Below are 20,904 nucleotides of genomic sequence, written 5' to 3' on the forward strand. Positions count from 1 at the left end.
GAGCATTCAGTTATCCAATACGATGTGGAAAGCTATTAATAGGTTGTCTCAGTACATTGCTGAGAGCAGGTAGAGAGGAGTTTGAACCCAGGCTGTGCCCAGTCAACAATCTGCTCTGATCTCACCCATGTAGAGGACAAGGGACTAGAGCATCTCCTCCTGCTCTATCGGGAACAAGGTCTGGTAGAGGTGCCCAGTGCAAGTGGAGCATTCAGGTTGTCCTTCTCCCCAGCACCTCCCAGTAGTTTTCCTACTTGGACTCATCTTGTTCCCACACCTCTCTCCTCAGCTTATTGCTGCTCCCTGTTACTTCGTCCTCTATGTTGAACCTGAGAGCCTGGTGCTTGCTGGGCAGAAAAGCATATGCAAAAATTAGGTGCTGAAACCCTCGGTGTCAGCCAGGTTTCTTTATGACTCTTACTACAGCTGAGATTCATCTCTTTGAAGAGAATTGCACAAGGCTTCTTTACCACCTAAGAGATACTTAAGTGGCACAGAGATTTTTGCTATCCCCCTAAACTAGATTAATTTTTATTTTATAGGAGTGAAACAGTCTCTTAGGGTCTCCTGATTATATATAGTCTCATTCTAATTTCAGTCTTTAATCTGAATAAACATGTTAGAAAAACAGACACAATTAACTTAATCATAAATTCAGATGGATTGTTTATTATCTGTCTACTTAATGTGCTTATGATTGCAGCAGTTAAACATGATAATGTTTTCTCTCACACATAAATGAATATACACAGTGCAGAAATATGTGCAGGAAGAAAAACTTCTCCCTGAATATGTCAGGAGGCTTCAGAGATAAAGTAGATGCAGTGCTCACTGTTATGCTCTGCAGAAAAACACAAACATTGCCTTGATAGTGTTGAGACATCTGAGAACTGATTACTGACAAATTATGTTTCTTCATATCTTTGCTGAAATATGCTTAAGTACAGTTTCAAAAGAGAAAATGGTATTGCAGCATCAAAGATGCAGGTAGCAATGCCATTCTGCTATACTACAGCACCTCTATTTAAGAAGTAGACATGTAGATTTGGGTAAATAAAGTTACTTCAGTTCTTCAGAGTAAAAAACAGGTTAAATCTCTATCTTCCCTCTGAAGCAAGCATCAAACATCAGATTTACAGAGAAGAGTTCTCTGTTACGCAGTCTTCATAAACAGTCATCAAAAAAGGTCAAACCCTTGTAACACCATTGTCCCTTTTGGTTACATGTCCATGGCAACTAATGTGTGGCAAAATACGATCACATCCACAAATACTTAATGTCAAAGTTATAGTTAGAATACGATTCTTCTTCCTGTTCCCACAGGATACTGAAAGTAAATAATTTCAAGCATGTGTTCAGTTAAATCAGTGATTATTATTCAAATAGGCTTTTCTCTGTCATTAGGGTAATTTTTTTAATGGCCTCATAGTATAACACAGTGAAGTTACACTTGGCTTTGAAATATTCACGTTTCAGCTAAATTTAAAACACTACATTTTTCCTGCCCAACAGGAAACATTTATTTTTGTTGTCTCACTCTTGATTTTCAGATAAGGCTGCACTAACCCCACATTCTTACTATATACCACTATATACTATATATATATATATATACTTACTATATACTACTATATACCAAATTCAGCCTGGTATTTCCTACACCTCTAGCCTTCCTAGGGTTTCTGACCTGTGTGTTGACAGTCAGAAAAAAGTTCACTTCCACGTTAACTCTCACCATGCTTCGTGCTGGCTGTTTGCGTGATTCTCGCTAAATACATGGAGCTTAGAAATAAGTTGAGAGGAGTCTTTGAAAAATAGAGCCCATCCTCAGACACCAGCAACTTTCATAGGACTACTTCTTGTAACATTTTTATCAGGTGCTCCTCTTTCAGCTTTCCACCCTGGGAGCTACACTCACATTGAACTCATTGAATACCAAGGTAGCCAAAATCACACTAATTGTAACTTCTCTTTCGATGGTTAACAGAAGCCCAGTACACCAGGAAATCCATACTATTACATGTATAACAACTCTGAATTTGACTCAAAGTTTAAATTTAATGCCTTATAAGGCTGTCATATAGACGTATCTGTGCTGACTGCAAGTCCTAAACTTACATCATGGTTGATAAATCAGTCAGTACTCCTGACTGAAGAGAAGCCACTTTGATAGTGCACCAACAACAGACAAGAAAGGGGAGGATAAAAGAATTGAAATTTGGAAGTAAATGTAAGCCCCTTCAATTTCCCTTCATTTCTTCTCAAGGACTGCTGTCACATTAGTACTACAAAAATATATAAAATTTTATAAGTTTTCCCCCCACTGATTAAATGAAACAAAGTCATATTACTAGAATTTTAAATCTTTGAAATTCATGCATATACTCTGGGGATAATACAATAGAAGACATGGTAATAGACAGAAGAAAAAGTCAAAAGAGCCACAGGAAAAAAAAACTATGGCACCTGGTGGTCATTCTGGTTAGACCAAGTTGTGACTGAATGTATCGACTTCAAATATTTTAGATGTTTAATATTTTAAAATACTACTGCAAAACAAGACAAAAATCAAATGTGAAGTCCATTTCAGTTTCCAGCTAAGTAATGATTTTTTTGTTTGTTTGTTTGTTTTCAGTTTATATATCATTTAAAAGGAAAATGACCTATGAGCTTCAGATAGTTGCTTTGGGGGGAAAAGAAGTTTAAATATCTTATCTCCAAGAGAACAGCCAGGGCTGTAATGACTTGGGGTTTTACTTATTGTCATTTCTGGCTGGAAGCATCATCCCAAGGTGTCTACCAGAGACAGGGACATTGCACAGGACCCCAGAGGCTGTCTCTGCAGACACCCTGCTGAACCCACTTAGATTTGGGTCAGGCTTAGGCTGTACCAAGAACAGACACACCAACAAAGCATGCACAAGCAAGTAAGAGGCAAAGGAAGCAGAGAGGCAGATGCTGTGAATAATAGTCTTATTACAAAGATAAGCATAATTAAAAAAAACTGATGTTATATAAATACACTGAGCCTGCTTCACCTAAGGTTCTCTGAAAGCTCCTTCTGCAGATGGACACCCTGAATTCAGGATGATTTTCCTCTACTCACTCTTTGTGTCTAACTTTATAATCAGATATGTCCCAGCAGAGATGGCAATCATTATGCAAAGAAAATCACTATGCAAAGAAACAGCAGTGGAAGCTTCCTCAGCTCTCACTTGGAGGGAATCACCAACAGCTGTAGAAGGATAGTACAGTCTCCAAGCTCTAAAAAAAATTTCATGAAAAATAAATAAAATATAAAACTAAGCAGCGGTTTTTACAGTATGACACAGCAGTATTACTTGCATTAGGCCAATTTACCACTTATGATAGCAGTAATAGCACTAAAAGCCAATAAAAGCGGTCTGTTCGTTCAGAGATTGGCTTTTATGGCTTATTCTAAATATTATCAAGTGAATCAAAAGCTGTCATTATAGTGTCTAAAAAGCCTTCGTACCTTGTAAGCAAACAGTGTGACTTTGACAAATAATCATTAATATGCCTGTGTGAGACCAGGGCTAAAAGAGAAAGAAAAAGGAAAACCCAATATTTCACTTTACATAAGTCATTAAGATCATTTCAGTTAAATTTCATACAAAATAAAACAGTTTTATATGTAAAACACCATTGTTTTCCCAAGTGTTTTTTTTTTTTTTTTAAGTATGTGAATATACTTTCACAAAACAAAAACTTGTCAGATAACTGAGCAATGAGTGGCTGAACTATAGCGATAGTCTCAACAACCTTGGGAAAACAAATAATGCAAATAATGAAAGGTAGCACCTTTCGGGTCAGCCAAGCAGGTGGCATCACCCTCTCACCCTGCCTGCCAGAGGCCCTGACAAGCACAGCATCCTTCTCCCTCTTCTTGCTTTGTAAGACGACATATCTTCCTGTACCCCCCGGAAATGTGAAATTTATGCCCTGTCTGATATGTGGCCGGTTGCTCTTCCAAGAAGCTCAGAGGAGCAAAACCACAGCTCTGGCAGCTCTCAGCTGCTCTCCACCCACCTGGGTGCCAACGGGAATGCCCAGAGAACTGAACTGGGCTCTGCAAAACATAGGCAGAGCAGACATAGGATGTAGAGGATTTCCTTGTCCATAGTGACCAGAGAGCAAATCCTTCTCAGAGGAGGATTGCACGGCTCAAGTCAATACCAAATGTCATTTCTGGTCTTCGAACCTCTCAAGCAGTATCCCCAATGTGCAGTCGCCAGCAACAGTGAGGAAGATTTGGGTTTACCACAGGCTGCCCAAAATTTGTCACTGCCAGTATTCAGTGATTCAAATGCAGCTTTCTGAGGTGGTTGAGTTTGACAAAGGATGAAGGTAAAGAGAAAGGAGAAGAAGAACCTTATTACTGCCCATGTATTGCCACACCACAACACCTGACACTGCTTCATTACATACTAAGATGGGCAAGGTGGAAATAGAGGAGGAGATTCAGGACGTTGCATGGGATGGGACATCATCTGGTATCGGGATGACAGCAGGAAAGCTGAGCACACTGCCATATAAACAGTGTACGTACTGGAAAGGTTTAGAGCAGACCGTACAGCAGACCTGACTGTGTAACCATGCCCTTTCACACAAGTTTTTTTGGTGTAACATCAGTAAGAGGATTTGAAAGCCCCAGTTCCTCTCAGCACCCTACTGGGACTGCATACTGCAGTGCTTCCTCAGCCCCCAGGAAAGCCACGGTGACTTCTTAGCCATACTTGCAGACATCCAGGCTCTGAACTCAAGACCAGGGTTTGCAACTGGGACAAACTAAATGCCTTGGGTGAGGCACAGCCACCTGTCAGGTCTCACACACTGAATACAGGCCCTGGGCAGTTGGCTAAGTGTCCATGGTCTTGCAGCTCAAGTGCTGCACCACGGTTTTCTCGCCTATTGCTATTTACAGTTCTTGGGGCCTCACGGGAATGGCAAGCTAGCATGCTTGCCGTTGATGGCGTTATGCGATACGTTGTGCAGCTGCACCAAGCACACAGGCTAGCAGAAACATGTGGTGCCGCACTGCCAAGGGAATTATTCCACCTAATGCAGCCCTTTAAGGGCCACGTGTGCTTTGCAGACAATTTATGTGAGCAGAAAACCAACAGACCTCCCCTTCCAAGCTTCCAATTTCTTTGGCTCTTTTTTTTTTTTCTCCTCCCTGTAGATTAGAGATCTCTCCAGAAACACTACAGGTAGGAACTGCTGCACAGGATTTTGCCTGAGATATACTAAAGGACAGTAGGAAACCATAAGGATCCTCCACATGCTTGCATTTATCCAAGGAAAAAGTGAGCACAACTCTAAGTCTATAACAAGTAGGGCTTCTTCCCTTAAAAGAAAACTAATTATGGATTTATTTCAATGAAAAGAGCAGGTAAAAGCTGTTTGTTCAGATATTCAAAAGAATTAGATTTTGGTCTCTTTAGACCTTCTCTTTCAGGCAGAGTGTCTAGCAGCTATTGAGCTCCCTTCCAGATCCATTACACAGACTGAGCATCTGCTTTTCAGTGCCCAGACATAATCTGGTTCAACAGAGGATCAATTATTGACGCTTGAAGAGCAGAAGCTGTACATTGAAGTGAATAATACCAATGTTACTCTTCTGCTGCCACCAATAGCATTTTGCAGTACTGATTTCAGTCTCAAGCATTCCTATAAAATGGTAAGAAAAGATTTTACACACACAGAGGTTTGAGTGCTTTGGTCTGTTTGCTTTTCAAGTCATGGGTCTGCAATGTGTGTATTCATCACGTACAGTTCTTCTATATTATTTTTCCCCAGGGTTTAATCCCCCCATATTTTAGCTCCACCTTCATCTCCCTGTCACACACAAGTCCTTTATTACTGCTGAGGAAAATCAGAGCAGAGGACTCTATGGGTTGCTGTGCAACCTGAAACAATCTGTGCAACACTGACACAAACCAAGGCAAACATTGGATATGAGTCTTTCAACCAGGATTTCAAGAGCAAAGTCACCAGAATTACTCATATGCTCGGAGTTATGCTTGTGCTTTGGCATTTTGCTCAATCTGCTTCTTATAGAAGAGGAAGATGAAGAATGCCTTGGCCTAGATTAGAGGCCACGTCTTGGGTGTGTTGTTGCCCTGTTTCTAATTGCTAGCATAGCCAAGAAACTGTATCCTTTCTTCCACTTTAGAGACCACCTGCAGAAATACATTTTTCCCCTCATACTGCACAAGAGCCCAAAACTTGGCTTTAATACAACACATATTTTCCATTTTTCTCCCTCTAATGAGACACATTGATATTTTTACCTGCATGTACTGTGTTTTGTTAATGGGAAATTTTTCAAACACTACGTGGTAATGGACTGTGGGATATGGGATTATATATTTATTATTCTCAAGAGCACTGTACACCGTACCAGTAAGTTACAAGCAGGCTGGCAGAACAGGGTTTGAATTTTGGCAGAAGACCTCTCCTGAGCTTACTGCGATTTGCTGGTTAGGCTGCTTGGCTCTGCTTTTAAAACCCTGTGGTGATTAAGTTACGGTTGCTTTGGTCAACTGAGCTACAAACAGGCTGCACTGAGTGCTTTGTTCTGGACTGGTCATGTCAAAACTAGGGTGAGGTAGTGGCCAAGGGCTGGAAAAGGAGGAGCACTGCAAGAAGCTGACTGTTCTGGGTTGTTGTGTGATACAAAAAGTGATGTTGATGCTAAATCCAGAGATAACAAAATTTGTCGTAAGCTTCAATTGACAGGAAAAAAAATCTGCTCCTTTAGATTGTATTTATACACAGTGGTGTCTAAGTCTGCATTTACACAAGCATTCAACAGTCAAAATACACCTTCTCCCTGCCATAACAGGTCAGCCTAGGTTTTTCTACGTGCTGCCTTTTACAGAAGTGAAATGCTTTTTTTATTTTTTGCACAACTGAAAGACTGTCATTTTAAGATAAAAAGCCTGCTTTTCCCCCCCAAGGGAAAGTTGGAGAAAAACTTTCATGGATTTGCCCTTTGTAATATTCTGGTTTGTCTGGAGCAAGGGGAGGAAATAAAAACCTAATGGAAAGAGACATTTTTTTCTTGGATCAAAACTGAATACTTGGAAGAATGTGCTCTCAGACTATGCTCATAAATGCTTAGTAGAAGAAACAATTGCTAGGTCAAATGATTCACAAGGTCCAGCTTCACTAGAGCACTTGATATTTACCTTTTCTAATGAGACTAAGGTGAAAAAAATGTTTACTTTTTGTCTGAGAGTCTTAAATCCTTTTCAGTCATTAACCATTTAAATAGCCTACTTGCTTCCTGAAGGTGATTAATAGAAGTTGAGGTGAATCAGTTACTTAGAAATGTGAAAACTCTGGGCTAGATTTGTACATTAGGTTCAACACTTAGTCTACAGCAAACCAAGTGAAAGCTCAGCCCAAAGCCTTTTTAAACTCAGAACAGATCATATCCCAGCTTTGCAGGCTCATTTCATCTCCCCCCTATGTCACCAATTATCTCAAGGCATTCTATAGGCTAAGTAGTAAAAACTTCTGTACCAATGCTAAAGTAGGTTTGCTAGATGCATATAATACTTACATATTATAAATATCCAGCATTCCAGGTAGCTGAATATCACCAACTGATCACCCTTGTTTGTGGTTGCCAGTGCGCAGTACTTAAAGATGTGCTTTGCATGCTTTTAAGAAAAAAAAGATAATTGCAGCACCCAAAATTTAGTAACTATAGGTGATGTGAAGATCAAGAAGAACCCAAAACTTCTACTGACCTTAATGTCAGAACTGTCGAGCCCTTAATAAAAAAAAACAGTATTGAATTATTAGAATATGGCTTTCCCTGATTCAGTCTTATTGAGTATCTGCTTTATTACTTATCCAACTCTCCTCCAGAAAAACAAGTAGCAGCACCTTCTTTTTGGCCTGTGATAACCTACTTTGTGCAATGCCAGCCCATTCAAAATCTTCCATTTAATTTTATGAACTTTGCATTGGGGCCCCGGGATTGTTGTTTTATTTAAAAAAAAAAGTTTCACTCCAGAAAATAAAGGCCTCTTAAACCAGCAGATGTTAATAGCCTTGTACAGAAATTTTAAGAGGTCTCCAGGACCTGCCATACTGATCTTCTCCTATCAGCACCCAGCCCATGGGAACACAGCTGCACGAAAATCAAAAAAATTAGAACTGGATCTTTTGAGAACCTCCAAATCCCTTTAACTTCCAGAAAAGGTGCAGTAGTTGTCAGCCAGGTACAACACTGTAGTTATTGATGTGTAGCTGGCCTTGCAAGGTAAGTAAACGTACCCTACTAAAGTTACTTAGCCAGTTCTGAAGTACTTATGAGGTATATTATGGACAATATACATAGCCTGTATCTGTCCTATGATGAAGGCTACCTAAACTACAGCTGGACATGAGGTGTATTTTCTTGGTCTAAACAGCACAAGCTATGCCATATCCCATGACCATTGGTAATATTAGTGTGATCTTTTTATCTTCTAATACATATTAATTTGTAATATACAAAACCATTCAAATAAATAATTGTGCAGACTGAATAAAAAAGCAATTTAAACTTTTTTTCCTTAACTGGAGACACTTTTTACAAATAGTTCTTTTAAGTAGTCTTAATAGTATCTCTTTAATATTGCCATTAAAATTCACCAGAGTTCAAGAGCAGAGCAAATTTACATCTGTTAAAATAATGGAATTGACACTGGTATTACATCATTGCTATTTTAAATAATCATTCTTCATAATTTTAACCTACTTACTTTAAGTTGCAAATACAGGGCTTGTTCCTACTTTGATGAAAGTCAATGGCAAAACTGCCTTTGGCTTTCAGGGAGCAGCACGTAGCTTTAAATGTGGGGGTCTCTGGTTATACGTGGGGGGGTTTGACTGTGTTCACTTATACAGGGAAGAATAATTCACTCTGAAGGAAAAATTACTGAGGACAGTTCTGTGAACTCTATCAAGCTCTGGTCAAATGGAATAATTGTACTGGACTAGCCCGCACCCCCCAAAATCGTGAAACTATACTCTGAATTTCAAGGGAGGTACAGTTCTCTTTAGTTTCACAAGAAAAAAAGGTTATACATCGGTGTGCAATTTTGTGGGGTTTGTTCGTTAATATTTTGGGATAGCTTGTTTTTAAGAGAAGCATAATGGGAACCCTCACAAATTCACCTTCTTTTGGGAGAACATCAGCAGTTTCACTGAAATTAGGTAAATATTTTTCTTTGAAGGTTTCAAACTGAACCTAAGGAATTAAAAAGATACACCATACACAGATGGAAAGCCACCTAGAAAATGAATCCACATTGCCCTCTCCCTGATTACAGGAGAAAGTGATGCAAGGCCTTTTTTTTAAAAAAAAGATGAAGATTATAACCAATTTGAAGAATCTTTAAAACTGGAGAAAATATGGATTTTGCTGTCTATCTAACACCCTAAAGAAAGCTTACCCATGTGGTCAGGAAAAAAGAGTCAGTAACCCCACCGCAGCTCATCATCTGCAAAATCACCATGACTCCATTGTCTACATAGACTTGCATAGTTTTCAGGGACAGGAACTTTTCAACTGTATCTGCACTGAGCACCTAGTTTGACAGATTTTGGCCATGGCAGAAATCACCAGTCACTACAGTTAACTTTCGACTATCATGCTACTAAGATGTGTCTTCACGGTTTACTGGACAATAACCGTCAGCTGAGTCTTAACCATAACATTTCACTGCAGTATAGGGCCTGTTAGTTGTTATCTGGGAGCCAGAGAACTTTATTAGCACTATCATAAAAACTAAAACAAGGTCAGTCCCTTGTTTTATTTATAATAGGCAGTGCCAGGGATAATAGAACATCTACCAAATATCTATCAAACCTCAGCAAATTAAGAGTTGAAATAACAATTGCCTTGGCATTTTTAATAGTTGCACGTTAAAAAAAGACATGACAACAAAATGCAACCCTTTGCTCTGAAAGCATAAACAAGCAACACCACCAACAACAGGGAGAAAAGATCAAGTTATTCCAGAAAAATCAAGTTTTGAAGACCCTGCTGTGCTGACTGCCTTATTCCACTTGGAATTATTTGCCCAGTTACATTTCGTTCCACTTCCACAGCAGGACACATTTGTGAGCAGAAAAAATTTAGTTTGGATGGAAGGCAAATGTCTTCCGAGAAAGGAAGATTAGGCAATATTCTGCCTCAGGAAGAGTTTCAGGCACCGTCACTTAGTGGTGTCTAGGAAGAAATGAGAAAACACCTAAGGGGTTAGCCTGCAGAGACTTTCACGCCGTGCAGGCTAGGACTAGCTGAGACAGGAGGTCCTTTCCAGGCCCGCCGTCTGTGATTCTTTTTGGCATCATTTTTTGCCTTTATAGTATCATGTCTTCCCCCCAGCTGTGGCAGTAACACAACATGATGCACGCTGCAACCCAGCCTTTAAGGATAGCCTAGAATCACACAGGAAGCCAGTGCTGCGACCATTAAATAAGTTACAAATATGGCTTTTGTAAGCAATTTACTTTTTTGTAGCTTCCCAGCCACAGCACTGAATGCTAATAAGGGGAGAGGTGTATACCTGATGTGGAGAACAGGTTGTTGGCAGAACACTCATCACAGAGGAAAGCAGGAATATACAGATATATCATTCTAACCCTATCTACTCAAGTGTATATATAATATGGAGACTTTTTATATTATAGTCTAGGTTCTTCATTCCAAAACTATTATTTCCTTTCACTAAAACCTGTTAATGTGAAGATTTTACCTAGCTGCATAAATCTTCATGGAAAGAAATATGTTTCTGTCATCTATTTTTGACTTTCCGTGCTGTGACAGTGAAGGTTGGCCTGGTGTTGCTAAATATGCACACTGCTCAGGTAGCAGAATAGCTACTGCAGATTGCCTGGCACCTGCTCGAGGATGAGGTGAACAGAAAGTATTTTTGTTCCATTGAGAACATCTTGGCCAAATGATATTTGTAACAGACAAAAAAAACAAGGAACCTAAACTGAGCGAGAATGGAATCTTAATATTTTGGGATCATGAAAGGGTGAAATCAGAGTTCTGAACCTGAACAGGTTTAGATGCAGTGGAAAAAAATGGCAGGTGTTAGGGAAAAATATCTTCCTTGGAAGTAGGATTTTCAAAACCTGGTACTTAGATTGTTAGTTCTAATCTGTTTTTAATGAAAAAACTTCTGAAAAGGAGATAAAAAGCATGGAGCATGAATGCCAACAGAAACATATTGTAAGTATGATACATATCAACAGTTCTACTGCTACTGGGTTAAGAAAAAAATAATGCACTTAAAAGCACCCCCTTTTGCTTTTTAATATTTCTTTGAAAACATCTGTGTTTTATTTATTTATTGTTTTTAAGTATAGCAGCTACTAAGAGAGAAATTAATTACGATTTCATTTTTAAGGACCTGGATTTCCTCTTGCATGTATCAGTCTAACTCAGGAGTAAGCCCATTGAAGCAAATGAAATGAGGTTGGTGTGAACGAATTTAAAAGTGATCTGAAGCAGGCCCTCAGATATATATGGATGGAGTGAGTCATTCTTGTTCTGGTTGGTTGATTACATCAGTGGAGATCTAGTATCCATCACGCAGGGCCTGACTCTCCTTTCTCTTATATCACCATGCTTCAGAACCATTGTGTGGAGCGCAATGATATTTTACTCCTAAAATCAACAAGTTGAAAGAACTGAGCCCCCAGCCCAGTAAATTTGAAGTGCATTGACTGCAAAAAGCCACCCCCAATTAAATCAATGGATCATATGGTCTCCATAGTCTGTTTACCAACTAAAGCTTCCATGCAAATTGTTTTAAGATATTTTACTCATTTAAAATTTTAAGTAGCTGCTGTCATAAAACAACACACATTCTTGCCTGGCACCACACTCAAGAAGTAACTCTTCTTCCAGCTGTTTCCAGTGACAAAACTACATAGATATTAAGGAGAAACTGAATCGATACCATGAACTTGACTAGTCCAATTCCCTCCACAACAAAAACAGTTCTGTAAAAAACCCTTGAGCAGTCCAAGCCCCTGAGCATTTTCTGATTATTTGTGTGTCAATTTTTCCTTTTAGGCACACACCAGGCTTGGTGGTGCTGGAACCTGTAGTATTCCCATATTGTCTCTCAGAATAGGCAATACCAGCTATTTAAGAAGCAACCCTGGGAAACCTTTTTGTGGGTTGCTGTTAATACCTGAGCTAGATTATAGAAGAAAAAAAGGGTGGAAAACCTTCAGCCATCATTGGGCTCCCTGAGAGGTTTTCCCTCTTGGCAATGACTTTATGGCTAATCAGAGGCAGAAAACCAAAGTGGCAGGCTATGAACTCCCCAGACACCAGGTTTTTAACCAGGAAATCCCTTCCCCAGCCTCACCCCATCTCCATTTCTCTACGGTTTCCCTGGGCCTCTACCCCTATCAGAAGCGAGGCAGCCTGCCTTCCCACTATGTCCATGTACTTCTCACTTCTGGGAAACGAGGACTAAAACCACCTTCAAAGTGGATAAACCTGAGAGCAGATATTTCTTGGATCCAGCTCAGCCAGTCCAGAAACTGTCTTAGAAGCAGGACAATATTTTATACCAGCTTATTCATAGGGAAGCTATATGAGCATAGAGCATCCTAGTTCACTGCTATCCTGTCCCTGGCCATGCAGTAGTCCAGCAAGGACACTGAGCTAAAGAAACCTCACTTAAGACACTTTTAGTACAGACGTTTTACTTCCTACCATTACACCTTCTCAAGATATTTAAGCACCAAGCACTGTAGGTATCATGGTTTCATATTCATGTTACACTTAGCTAATACTAGCTAGAAATTCTCTGCATTAAATGGTGTATTTTATCTTGTCCAACAAGTAAGACTTCTGCACCATAATGTATCCTACAGGCAATTCTTTTCATATCTAAATCCCAAGGATGTTTGGGGGGAAAAAAGGAGATTATATTTATTCAGAAATTAAATGAGATTAATAATTTTAAAAGTAATTTACAAATAGCAATCAGCCGCTGCAACGAAGGTCAAAAGAAAAAGGACACATTAGCAATTGAATATCTTCCATCCCTTTAAAGTTTTAATACCTCATACCTGTTAATAATAGGAAATATTCTTCTTCAAGAGTAGCATTTTCAAAAATTGGTAGGATCCTTTTGCTAATTCTAATCTTCTTTTAATAAAATAATTTGCTAAAAAGGATTATAAAAAAGCATGAAAATGGAATGCCAATAGAAATGTACTGCCTATACAATAAATAGTTAATGTATTTTCTAAATGAATGATTTAAAATAGCTATTAAAGTAAAGAGAATGAGCTTATGTTTCTAGTAATGACTTCCCTGCCTCAGAATGAAATCTGTAAATCCCCGATTGCAATTTCACGTCCCAAAAGAACAAGCAGTCCTGGGACCAATGCTTATTGCCGTTATCGTTAATACTAGCATACCACATATGTGATTTTTATATCACTGGTTTGAATATTTAGATTTATACTTATGTGTGCTTCTTATTTTTAAATCTCATACAGTTATTCTGTCACAAAAATAAAGCTCTCTTTCAACGAGGCTTTTTTGCATGTACGTGCATACATGTATACACAGACATTCAGTATAAGTACAATTTTATTCATAAGAGTGCATAATGATTCAGGCTGTGATTGTTAATAAAAATGCATTTCTAACCATCAAATTTGAGTCTATTATTCTAAGTTAATTGCATTTGCCCTAAAGAGACTTGCGACTGGCTGTCAGCCTATTTGTGTCAGTTCCATTTTATTCATCAGTCAATCTTGTCTCCTCTTTTTTCACATCCCATATATTGATCAAATAGATTTGTTAGCATGCCTCTGCAGCCTTAAAAAAAAAAGTTTGTTATTTGTCAGGTTTATTTGATAACTATATTAGTTTGTGTGTTATCTTAATTGTTATTTCAATAGAAAATAAATGGCCTTTGATAGCCCCACAAGATTCCCATTAAATATAATCCATATAACAAGTTAGTGGATGGAGTGAATGTGGTAAGAAAATAAACACATTAAACCTATTTTAGAAGGTGGTATTAATCTGCAGCTGTACTGTACTTGATCCAAAAGACAGGAATAGAAATAACTACAGTGTGAAACAATTTTGATAAACATCAGTGCCGTATCATTGCATATTATGCTATGTATAAAATACTTTAGGAAAAAGAAGTGTGATATAAAATAAACTGAGGTCATACCTGGAAGAGTGGGTTTTGTGGTTAAGTGTGAATTGGAACAATATTATATATGGCTTTAGACACTAGAAATTAGGCTACAGAGGCTGTAAGCAAATGCAGGTGGAAATGCATTACATGGGGCAAATTGTTGATCAGGAGAGGAAAAACAGCTTTATAGGAAAGTATTTACTGGAGAAAAAAAATAAGCATTAAGATACATTGTGTAAGGAAATAAGAGTTTAGCCAGATTTAAAAGATAAAAATCGAAACAGCATCTTGTGCACACCAGTCAGTCAGTATTGGTAGTGACTTTACAAACACTTTTACTTCAACCTTCTCAAAGCAGAAGGTGATGCAATCATTTTTCCCCCCGTATGATAGTCTCAGAAACCTGCCTCTGATACTGTCTCTATCAGCAAAACTACATAACCTCTGGCTCCCTGCTTAACTTTGAATCTGATCTCCCCAGGTGGTACCTGAGATTACATACTTTCCAAAATAAACACCACATTAAAGTCAGCAAGAACACGTGCTTACCATTTCATTTTAAAAATGATTCGAGAGTCCATGTGTATTAAGATAGTTGTTCAAGACATAGAAGTGCTGCTCATAAAAGGCATTAGGAAACAATCTTTTGTTTTACTTAAAGGCTCAAGGAACACTGATGAAGCCCCAGCTTTTCAAAATTGAAATGTGAGATTAACAGAACTTCCCAATCTTCTTATGAAAATTGGAAGAAGTTATTTCATCTCTTTGGTCAGGATTAGTCTTTTTGTTATCTAACTTTAGTCACTTATAAGTTTAGTTTCTGGTATGGGCTAATTCATTATTATTATTTTGGTAGCCAACTGCTAGGTGGTTTCACGATGGGGGAAGAGGGACAAGATATTTCTTCAGAAGAGCAACTTATTCCCACCTTAATCTTTTTCTGCCAAGAAGCAATGCCTTGCCAGGAAGACAGGCTTGTCTCTTCCTTTGGTTACTGTAGGAGTTTAGGCCAGGCTACAGCTGCTATGATGAACACCACCCTGAGAGGGACATATCCCATTATAGCAGAAGCATTTTAAATGCCTGTATCTAGCTGCAGACACTTGAAAAGCCCAACTCCTAGGTTATTATTTTTCATCTGGAACCTCTTTAACTGTATTTCATACAAATAACCATGCTAAGGCTTCAGATGACCTAAAATAATGCTCAAATTTGCAACTGTCATAGAGCAGTTAGCAATACCCCTGCGATTCAGAAGCACACAGCATGATGATAGCTTCAAGCCAAACTGTTATGACCAGCTAGTATAGAATATAAACAGGAACAGATGAGAAGAATACAGCCTCAACATTTGAGACAACAAAGAAAGAGTGAAATGATTGCTACATAAAAGACATTTCAAAGACCTCCCTGAAAAGCAGGCATAAAAATCCCCAATAAAAAGGCTCAGCAAGAAAACTGTCACACCCCCTAATCCTCAGCAGACTTTAACAAGATGTTTGCATGAGCCAGAGATTGTCTCCTTCCCCAGAAGACAAAAGGCACAGAAAACAATACTGTCTAGCATAGGATTAGGAGGCAAGAGATAGATAAAAAGGATTCCTTAACCTTACAATTAGAAGCCCCAACTCTCCAGCCAAAGGGATAATCAGAAACAGACGGCAAACCTGTGTCACAATAATTGCCACATCTTTTTTTACTCTTTGAAAACTGATATATTTTCTGATTTTTTTTTTTTTAAATTTACTGCCACCCCAAGAAGGGTTTTGATGGCCATTTAACTACAAGACAACTGCTGCTACCAAACCACAATTCAGCACACATGGCAATAACCTTTTATTTCCCGTTCTTTATATTTCCATCACCTCCAGCCTGGCAAAAATTAGATTACCAATGCTCATACCAGCTTTCCAGTAAATGTACAGCTAAAAGCAAAATTACATGTAATACACTTGTCTTCTATCAAATGATTGGCGTACTGTGCCCTAAACCAGACACACGCGCAGAGGTTCTTCATGCAAACCTGGCATAAGCACTTGCTCTGGTTAAAAAGGAAACAACTTAGTTGTTATTATGAGCATCTCTAGCTTTTTTTGGTATTACTAATGCCTTTAAACAGAAGGCAGGGTACTGGCAAGAGTAGAAAACAGACTTGGAGGAGGAGAAATCCTGCAGGCTGGAAAGAAACTAGAGTCTGCAAAATTTGACCCTCCTGCTGTAGTTAACTAGTGACCATAAACTGTAATAGCCATGGAAGTTAACTGCATAAAACTTTAAGACTTTTTCTGAAGCTGAACAAGGCAACCACAAGACATTGACAACTGCATTTACAGGGCAAATATTAACTTACAGTCATGACTTAAGTGCCAAAACAATCATATATGATTAGGAAGTATACATGTCCCTGCTTTATAGGGGATAATTTGAGGCACACAGGATTTGAATGGTTTGTCCAAGCACTTGTGAGGGACAGTCAGAATTTAAGCAGTCACCAGCTCCAGTGGGCAGATTGATATTGCTAGCCTTTCCCAGTTTTTGGGTGCCATCAGGAAAGGAAAGGCCAAGCAATTATGTTTTTTCTTCAGGTGCAGCACACTTGCAAACTATTCGTCTCTGCTCTTGTGACTCCATCTGTCTGTTTGGGACCTTAAATTTCCTGCCTTAAGTTCAGTGGCCTTGTTCCACGCAAGCTAGACACTACCTTAGAGCTGCCTCATATTCTGGGGGAGATGAAAAATTCCTCCTTTAAGTAAACTACTTAAAACTGCTTAGAAAGATGTTGTCAGAGATGCCACCTTAACCATTTCTGGACCTTGGTGCAGGCAAAAGCAAGTAACTAATATATCCCTGAGGCACGAAGAACCAGCACACCAGGCAGAGCAATACAGGATGTCAATCAGTGTAGGGTAGGAGCAGAGGGTAGCATGGTTTGTATGGTGACAAAAGCAAATTAATCTCTTCAGCAACACCAGGGACTTCAGGTCTTGCTTGTGGTGTGGTGTTGGTGACCCACAAACACTCTTGTTCCCATGCCAGGATCTTTGCTGCTGTCCTGCTGAAAGACCAGCTATGCTTGAATCAGAAACCTGGAAACAGGGCTGTGGCACCCTGTCTATTGCCTCAAATTATTTCCAGATCAAGTTTTCCTCATTTTACAAGTAAGCTTCTGGTTGCCACTATTACAAGCATGACCTGAGATTTACAAGTTGGGCTAGTGTTTTTTTCCCAGTTCACACATACAGACCCAGATTTACTAAATAATGGTCTGGTCTGAATTTTTTTTATGAGTGACACCTGTGCAGCACAAATTCCCATACCCTATGGCACAGCAATGCCACCCAAATACACAGTCCCCCACTCAGGTTGTTACTTATGCCTTCCCCTCCAAGCAGAGGAGAAACAGTGTCACAGACACTTAAATTTTCTGCTTTGCCATCATTATTCATTTTGTCAGAAACCCAGATACTATAATGATGAAAGACAGTGCAAGACCCTAACATAGCTAAAAATCTAGGAAAATTCAGTCATGATGAAACAGAAAAATAAGAGGTGATCTAAATTTGAACCCCCAGTATATCACACAGCCTTGGCTCAGAAAACAAAACGGTATGTATTAAAGCTGTTTGATAACTTATTCTTCTTGATTCAAAAACTTGAAGTCCAGCATCTTCATATTTACCATTGGTAGGAACAGGGTTGTGATGAAGCACACGGTAATGAGGCCTACGTTCAGGTTCATTAGCAGTGTTTTCCTTGGTTGTAATTATTTTAATGAAGACTTCGCTTAATTAAGATTTTCATGACTTGGCATAGGAAGCAGATACAACACCTGATAACAGTATGCCCTGAAGTTAAACATCTCTATCAGTTTTAATGGGCATTAGACTGGTCCCTAACTGAGTAAGGCAGAGCCTTTTCACTGAACAGGTGAAGACAACGCAGACATGAGCCAGCAAAAAGACACAGCCAAAAACTTAAGCTTTACTCACTCGAATTCAGGGATGAACACCACACCAGTGAGTCAGGATCCTCAGAGAGTTGCTGCTCCTCTGGTTAAGGTGAGTTGTGTTGGCCATACGAATGTTGGTGTGTCCCCTGGGGAAAAAAATAAACCTCAGTGAGGGGTCACAGGACCCTGGATTTTTAGGGGGCAGAGGTACCTCTCAGCTTCTACTAAGAACTGTTTTTCCTTGCTCATGAAGTCAATTAGGGAACGAAGTCTCCAGCCCCACCAGCTTCACTTCTCACTTTTCTCTGACAACAATACAGCACTGAGAAGTTTAGAAAACACTGCTGCCTATGAGGGACAGCAAACCCACCTCACCAGCTGAGGAGCTTCTCCTGCTTAGTGAGGCCTTCCTTTCCTGCTCTTGTTTTCCAGAACTGGACAAGCCCACCCTACTGCCTCTTGGAGATTCAGGTAAGACCCCCTGCCTCCTCAGCTCCTTCTGCCCATGATATATGGTACCACGTAAAAGTAACTACTGAAGTGGCCCTTTTCTTGTAAGAAAATGAGCTCAGTTATTCTAATTCCACGGGGAATATGAACGAAGTATTTTTTGCCTCAATATTAACACATTGCATTTCAGATTTAAGCTCATTTTTAGAACAAGAATATTATTTCTATTAACGTGAGTTAAAGAAATATTTCAAGATTTACCACAAAACAGCAGAACAATCATAGGAGTGCCATGCAGTTGGCTAAGCCTACATGCTTTGGAGTACAATGATGTTTTTTTAAACAAATAAACAAACTCAGCCTCATGACCGTTTTCTTCTGAAAATTGAGTGAGAGCCTCAAAGGGCCAGCCTATAAGCCACAAAACTTTATTGTTTCAATTTGCTGGCTCTCAGTGGATTATTCAGGGATCAGGCAAACCCCCAAGTGATACCCAGCCTGCTTACAAAGGCTGCTGAACCTGCATCTTACCAGCAGAACACCCATAAGGTTTTGGGGCCTTCATCTTACCTTTATTTACCTGCTGAAGAAGGAGAATTAGCCGTGGCCCCCTTCCTCCTTCCCTAGCTGATGATGATTTCCTGATTAAGAGCTGTCTAACCCCTCAGTGCCACCTGAAAACCTTTAGAGCAAGGGGAAGATCAGCCAATTTATCCCCTCCCTCCTCAGCCACAGCTGAATCCGTGAGGCCTACCTGCTCTCTTTACTTCTGCTGATGACCTTTAATTGGAGAGTCCCAGCCAGAGATAACCTGAGGGGCTTCTCAGATTTTGGAAGGGACCCTCAACAATTAATTGAGCACCTCAACTGTTAATTGAGGTGCTGCTGATTAGAGGATGAGCACACCAGGCTGGGCAGCACCTACAAGCTGGGCTCTACCAGTCACAGTGACCTGGCTGCGTTAGAGACCACAACACCCAGAAACGTTCAGAAAGCACCACGCCCCCATGAGGACCATTCTCGATGTGGTGTCCAAGACTCTGCTGATGCAAGCAAAAGGCCTACACCCAACAGCTCTACTTTTCTTTGCATTGCATACACATACGCCATGCAAACTTCCTCTGGTAGTTAGAGGACACTGCTGGGGCTTTGATGGGCAAGGTCAAGTCAACGTTAGTCTGGCCTGATAAAATATGAGGAGGCAAATCATTCCGTGCAACTCAGAAGTCATTCAGATGGTACTTTTGGCTTTTCCCCCCTGCTTTTGTTCTGTCAGTCTGAAGAGAACAGCTCGTGTGATGTAATTTAGAATGGAGCTTTTTTAAAGCTTTCACTCAGGAAAAGCTTCAGGAGCTCTGGGGGTATAGCTTAGCTCTGAGAAATAGAAAGAAAGCAAGTTTGCATTGACAGCTTGATCCCAGAGAGAGGTGGCTGCCTGCTTGTCTAACAGGTCCTCTGGGTCTGGATGAGGCAGAGACAGAGGAGCAGTCATATTAAGTGAACGTGCGCTGCCAATGTTAAAGGAACAATTACCATTATTCTGCATAGTTCACTGTTTGCTACTGCTATTTCCTTCAATAAAACCTCTTTTCACTTGCCAATTGGAGCTTGTCATGTAACAATATTTCTTATGCACAATACACATACTAAAATGCCCCTGTGTTTTTAATACATTTATAGTTGTTAACAATAGTGGTATAGTGACAGAAAAAAATGTACTTGCTTTGAATACAGAATAGACTGAAAAAAAAAAGAACAAACTAGAGGCCCTGCTCTGAAGGATTAATGGGTGTTAGATTTTGCCTAATCTCAGCGTTAGAGCGGTGACATCTCTTCCATCTCATTTACGCCTAGTTTTTCCTCTCAGGGCCTGGGCTGTGACCTCCTCGCTTAGAAGGGGTTGTCCACCTGTGAGACTTTTGACGTGAGGAAGTGCTGAGGAGGGAGACGAGCTCCTCCAGCGGGTGCTCTCACCTGCCCTGTGTCGGGCAGCTGAGGGATGCTGCCCCTGGGGCTTTGGTGAGCTCAGTGCCCTGCAGGTTGCCCAACCAACCCTTTGGTCCTTGTGCATGGCCCAGTGGTCACTGCTCACATCGGGCATGAGCTCCCAACTCCTTGGGAGTACAGTTTCTTATAAAACAGGACAAACAGCTGGTGTTAGGGAGAGTTTGGCATTTCACTGAGATTTCAGGAACTCTGCAGCTCTCCTTTGAAAGCCTGTACAATGAAGACATTGTGCTAGCACTGCACTCGCCAATATTATAAAGCCAGGCAGAAATGACC

General features: G+C 39.9%; 1 long non-coding RNA gene across 2 annotated transcripts; it reads right to left on the bottom strand.

The window, feature by feature from the left end:
* Positions 1-671: 671 nt before the first annotated feature.
* Positions 672-19,347, bottom strand: LOC106035510 (uncharacterized). 2 transcript variants are annotated; one of them, XR_001206823.3, is made up of 5 exons: positions 19,192-19,346; positions 18,212-18,317; positions 7,782-7,804; positions 7,592-7,691; positions 672-841 (listed from the first exon to the last, which is right to left on the bottom strand). It is a non-coding gene; the product is annotated as an uncharacterized lncRNA (long non-coding RNA). The 2 variants fall into 2 exon arrangements; XR_001206824.3 differs by lacking the exon at positions 672-841 and adding an exon at positions 3,497-3,557 and having other exon boundaries at positions 19,192-19,347.
* Between the last annotated feature and the right edge of the window lie 1,557 nt (positions 19,348-20,904).

The sequence above is a fragment of the Anser cygnoides genome, chromosome 10 (assembly GCF_040182565.1).
Source record: "Anser cygnoides isolate HZ-2024a breed goose chromosome 10, Taihu_goose_T2T_genome, whole genome shotgun sequence".
NCBI lineage: Eukaryota > Metazoa > Chordata > Aves > Anseriformes > Anatidae > Anser > Anser cygnoides.